Raw genomic sequence first — 6442 nt, forward strand, 5'->3', positions numbered from 1 at the left:
CATTCACAATAAACATTGGCTTATGGAAGTGCAAATGTACATGCGAACTATCCAGTTTAGATTTTAAACAAAATGTACAAAAGAGTCCGTTCCATTTCTTTATTAATCTTAGAAGTAACTCAATGTGTTAATGACTCTGTGTGTGCAGAAAAGCAACCAATAATATTAAATACTCAAGAATGTAGTATGTTGAATACCTTTGATACTGACTTCCTAGACTCTTACAGTATTAACTATTTGAATCCTGAACGGAAAACAAGAAAGATGAACTACTTTACTCAGTTTATGTACAGAAAGCGAAGTTACTCATAAAATTATAAGCGACTTTGAAATTCTAAAGGCTTCTGGAGAATTTTATTAATAAAGTCCAGTAATTTCCGAACTAGATCAAGTAAAAGCTTAAGTAGGTAGTTTCTAGATTTTTCTTAGAATTGTTTAGAGAACGCTGATTATATAAAATGTTCCCAACTTCTGGAGATTTTTTCCAAGAAATTACAAATGACTCAACACTTACTCCCGTTACCCCTCGTAGAGGAGCATAAGTTGCCCATCATCATTCTCGACCCACCTCTGTCCCGGACAATCCTTTCCAGATGTTTCCAGTTTCTATTCATCCTTTTCATGTCTATTTCCGATTCCCGACACAGGTTATTCTTTGGTCTTCTTTTTTTCTGTTTCCCTTCATGATTCTAAGTCAGCGCATGCTTCGTGACGCAATTTGATGATTCCCGTAATGTATGTTCTCTCCACTTCCAACGTCTTTTCCTGATTTCTTCTTCAGATGGAAGCTGGTTTGTCCTCTCCCACAGTATGCTGTTGGCGATAGTATCCGACCAACGGACATGAAGTATTTTGAGTAAACAACTGTTTAGAAATACTTGTACATTTTTGATGACGATTGTGGTGGTTCTCGAAGTTTCAGCTCTGTACAGAAGAACTGTCTTGATGTTCGTATTAAAAGTTTTGACTGAACAGGTATATCACTATTACTTTGTAACTTGCACTGTTAATAAGCAAAGATGTATAAAGGCTAGCAGTGGAATCCAGAACGCACGTTTCGTCCTACTTGGGACTCGTGAGCTGGATGTACCTACATCTGAGTTGATGTCCACTCTGGGACTCGAACCCAGCACCATTCGCTTCAAACGCCATCACGTTACGCACTTAGCTACTGAGTCCAGCTTGTACAATGGAGTGAAGTTATATTCACTTATAAATCTCTTTTTCTTAACTGCGCTACAACATTTACAGTTAAAAGTTTTCAAATCGTAGATAAGTTAATGCATAAATGGAACTAATGAAATCCATTTTGTTATGTCACATAGCCATCGACCTTTTTAAAACTATAATAAAATGTGATTAAGTTTTACAGACATGAGTAAAAAATATGCAACATAATAATAAGCACCTAATCTTTCATATTTTTTGCTTAGTAATTACTTAATACAAGTTTATATTATCTTCTAAATGTCATTCATTTAAATTAGAAAATCAATGGTATGTGGAAGAAAACTGTCAGTTCATTTAAACCAGATTGTAGGCTAACTAAAAAGAGATTATGTACCGATCAATGTTAGACCACCATTGGAAACATGGAAGCAGTGGACTCCCGTTTCATCCTAGTATGGGACTCCTCAGCCAGGCACTTCCAGGTTTTCAATGGTGGTCTAACATTGATCGGTTTATGATTTAAATAAAAACTCAAAAATTTCCACAAGCATACACTAATAATTATCATGTACTCACTAGTGACTAAATTCGAAAGGTAATTCTCAGAGTTCTATTGAGAAACCGTGACCACGGAAGTTCAACCATGTCAGGTATGAGGCGGTTACCCACCGACGACAATAGATGGTCGCGCAATATCGTGAATTGGTTGAAGTTAGACAGTGACACAGTTGGATATCGGTTCAGAGGTCTAGAGATAAACAGCTCTCGTGCGAGACCGAAGGCGCTCGGTCCGGATTCTGAGTGTGGGATTGTGAATGTACATTACTGAGGTGTTCCAAATTAGGACGAAACGGCCTTCCAGTGCTTCCAGGTTTTCAATGATAAGTTCATAATCTCGATAAAAACTCAAAAATCGCCTCAACCCTATACTAATAATTAGAAAGATTCTGAATATGAACCAATTAGGATTAGTAGTTGTTAAAAATCTTCATCAAATCAAAACACTGGTATATAAAAGAAGAATATTGATTTCAATAAATTCCCTTCAATTTCTACAGTTTTACTTTAACAAATTCTTAGTTTAAGCCATTTAAAATGATACTGGTTGTTGTAACTTAGACAAAACACTGGTGTAACTGATTGTTATAACTCGATAGAGAGTTATACCGCTCAACAAAAAGAAGGTAATATTCCAGAAGAAGATTTTACTAGATGCCAAAAACAGGCTAACTGTTATATCTAGAACCTTGATCCTTACTACGCCGCAAACTACTAGACTACTTGAACGATAGAACCCGCAACGTCGCAAAAGAGAGAAGACAAAGACTAGTAAGTAGGAAGTCTACTCCCTAAATCTATGTCAAAATATAGTACGGAAATCTCGTGTATTTATAGTTTTTTGGCTGAATGTAAATCATCATTTCGGTCAACCAATAGGCACATAGGAGTCATGCTAATCCATCCAATGGGAAAGCTACACGTCGACATTCTAGAACATTCCCCCTAGCCGTGATTGGATGGAATGTCTGTGGCTCTTCCTGGGCTTCTTAAGGCTTCCTAGAGTCTACTGACGAGCCGTCCTTACACTAACTATTGATCAATAAAAATTACAATCAAAATTACATTAGGTTATACGTCACTTAATTGTTTGGACAAGGGTAAAATTTCAATGCATTGGATTAGAAGTATTCCATACAAATTAATCAATAACAACTTAATTGATTTATATAAATTTACAATAATAATCAATTGACCGATTCAACAATATTTGCTCATCCTAACACTAACTCACTGTTAGTATAACAGATATTGATAATCAATAGGAGGGAAAGATGAAAAATATGGTTCAATGAAAAAGATTTTTTAGGGTAGATTTCATCCTCAAACCTGTACAATCGAATTAATTATGATAACTAGTAATATAAATTTAGTGTATTCCATGAGTTCTCGTTAGATCCTCATCACTTTATTCTCCATGAATAATGGATCTGGAAAAGATTAGAGAGAGAAGGATAGAAAAAAAAGTTATTTGACGATAAGTCTGGAATATTCATGACAATTAAATGAAGAAAACCTACTTCGCAACTATATAATTTATTGAAGCTGTTGTGGTGGTCGGTATTCAATATTATCCTTAAACCTCGTATATTGTTCGTCCTGATAACGCGATAACGCCCTAATGATGTATAAATCAGAAGGTGAATACGAATTGTTGATTGCGTTTATTATTGAACGCCACACAGATATTCAAAATTACAGGCACGTTAAGCAAGCATGAAAGAGTAGTGCCCTAAAGCAAGCAAGTGAGCTTGCGAGTCGAATGAGCGAGCGAGTGATTGAGTCAATGAACGGGTGTGTGAGTCAACGAGTCAGTGAACAGGATTAAGATTTACATCTATATACATAGTGAAATGAATGAATAATCGAATCAATTAGGCGATTAATAATAAAGCTAGAAAAATGAATATATACGTAAGCAGTAAACAATGCTCAAGCGTACATAATAAAGGTACAATAGATAGGTTGTTATTGTACGGATTACTCTGTCCACTAAATAAGTTAACAAAAAGGCTTAACCAAATTAGATATGAACAAGCTCAATTGTACGTGAGATGCTATACTGTACAGTCTTACTGATAATAGTTTAACATGTGATGCATTGACAACAGGACAGAGTTGGATTAAAAAGTATTCGGAAATCTTAATTATCAAAATGAAGATACGCAGTGTGACTTTTGTTACTAAGACATGAAAACATCAGTACTTTTAACAATTTCCAACTGCTGACTGTTGGCGAGACCCAGAATATTCTTCAAAGAAAGCCCGAAGGGTCCCTGAAAACGCTGGGAAACATTTTATCCCATCAGCGTTGTACAGACGTTTTTCAGAAACATCTAGAAAACAAAGAGTCACATGCCACTTTTCTGGTTGGATGATTACATATCCAGCTATTATATTTAGTAGGGTTCCAGAACTTTCCAGAAGCCCAAGGCTATTTGAAATGCTATAAATGCCCTGAATTTTCTTTACATAAACTAATCTTGGAGTAAAGCGTTCTTCCCATTTTACACGTCTTTCCTCTCGTGTTCAAATTGTTGCGGAGATTCGGATTGAGGTTACAGAAGAACTTATGAAACTGATTCAAGCGTTCATATAGAAGATTTATCACAATCAGAAATGACCTGAAGAACATGCACATTTCATTAGCTAATAAATGAATTGACCTCCTAAGTAGTAGAGTTTTGTTTATACAAATGAGTATTTGTGCATTTATTGTGTTAGTCCAATATACTTTTGTAGAGAACAAGAACACGGGCGGGGGTAATCAAATGTATTTAAGCACAAATTACAGACTATATCACTAAATTCTGATAACCATACAGTAAACAGTTGATTTACAAAATAACAATCAATTGTCTCAATCTTAACTCTTCCTTCTGTAAATATCAGTCCGTCTTATATGATTATTATTGTTCATACATTTTCCTACCAATTGCGCTTCATTTCAGTTCTTTCCTTATCGATCTTCTGCCAAAATAGATTTTATATCTAACTATCGTCATATACTACTTATATGAATATAAGTAGACCACACTACAATACCACCTTACCAATTAAAAAAAAACTATCACATATATACTTGAAAATTCCCTTGATAGATTCAAAAGGGGCTTACTTAAACAAATCTACTTAAAAGCTTGTGAAATTTATGTAACTATCCAAAATAGTCACTTTTTATGCCTGTATGTGCATCCTGAGCGAACTGCCTCGGTATATTCTCAATTCAAATATACTGAAAATTGTTATAAAAGGCTATATTGAGATGATCCGTTCAGATTATATATATATACAGAAACAAAAAGTGACCAACTGTATTCATATCTATCAATAAAAAGAATCTGCAAGCCTTTTACAATTATATTTACACGTCGAATAAGTCTATAACTAGCTGGATTTATGTCTCTGTATGAAATCAACAGTGGGTTACAAATATACGCAGCTGATGAGTCCTAATTAAAACGCGGCACAAGTCCAACATTTCGCTGCTATCCACAATCCAAATACGACTATAAGTGAGAATAACTTATCAATTAACTTCTTAAGAAATATAAAGGACAAAATAGAAAGGTGATAATCACATATGAATATTACCTAAGAGAACATTAAGTGCCTATTCTAAAGTTTACCTGAATGAGTTAAAACTTACTCATGTATGTAGAGTTCACGTTTATAACTGATAGAATAATCAAACGTTTAAATAAACATAAAATTAAAAAGAGAATTATACGAAAGTTAACTAAAACTAATAGTTTATGTAAGTTTTAAAGCTTTTATACAAGTTAAAAGAACTGAGTGGATGAAAGTCACTGAATCAGTGAAAAGAAACTTTGAAACGAATGGAATAACAATGAACTATATGAATATAATATAAAGTAGAAATAATACCAAGAATTAGAAGAGAGACAATTAAGAGAAATTCTCAAATCTCCATGGGTCTCCCATAGTTATTCATAATCATGTGATCGCCAAATACGAATTTAAAGTGGTGATTCCTGGAGTTCTAGTGAGAAGTTTTAACCAGTAGAGTATGATCATGTCGAGTGTGAGACAAATGCATACCAAGTACATTGAAATATAGTTGTGCTATATTATTTAATGACTGAAATCTAACATACAGGACAATAAATGTCGGCCCAGTGGTTCAGAGTTAAGAGGCTCATGTATGAAACTGAAGTCTTCAGGTTGGACACTCAGTGATGAGATTGTAGAAGCACACTACTGATCAGTCCCATGGCAGTGTGAAACAGCTGTTTCCCGGTTTCTAGTGCTTGTTTAACTAAGATCAGTTCAGGATGTTAACTGTAAAAGAAATTAAATTTACGATTGTAACGATAATGTAATGATGTGTGACTGTGAAAGATTTATTCTCTAGCAAAATATATATCTATGTAGATCATTTTACTAAGTGACTGTGATCACTTCACTAAATGAACAGATTCTCTAGAAGAATTACTCAATACTTAAAGTGACATAATTAAAACTTTCTTGGAAGATATTTTGCCCATAACTGCTTAGTGTGTTTATATAAATCATGACTATGTGTTCGTAAGTGTAACTCGTAACAGAAATTTTTATAGATATTAGAGGACTGAAAACCTTTAAATACTCTCCTGGTTTTTCTTCTTCATTCACTACACACTAATCGATAAAATAGAATTGGTTAATCTTTAAATGACAGTCAATTGATCAATATAGAACATAGTACAACATA

At 34.1% G+C, this 6442-nt stretch overlaps 1 non-coding gene across 1 annotated transcript; it reads right to left on the reverse strand.

Moving 5' to 3' along the window:
• Positions 1–1106: 1106 nt before the first annotated feature.
• Positions 1107–1178, reverse strand: Smp_tRNA_02001_Pseudo_TTG.1.1. The gene has a single exon. It is a non-coding gene (tRNA).
• Positions 1179–6442: the final 5264 nt, after the last annotated feature.

Source organism: Schistosoma mansoni (genome assembly GCF_000237925.1).
Source record: "Schistosoma mansoni, WGS project CABG00000000 data, supercontig 0151, strain Puerto Rico, whole genome shotgun sequence".
Taxonomy (NCBI): domain Eukaryota; kingdom Metazoa; phylum Platyhelminthes; class Trematoda; order Strigeidida; family Schistosomatidae; genus Schistosoma; species Schistosoma mansoni.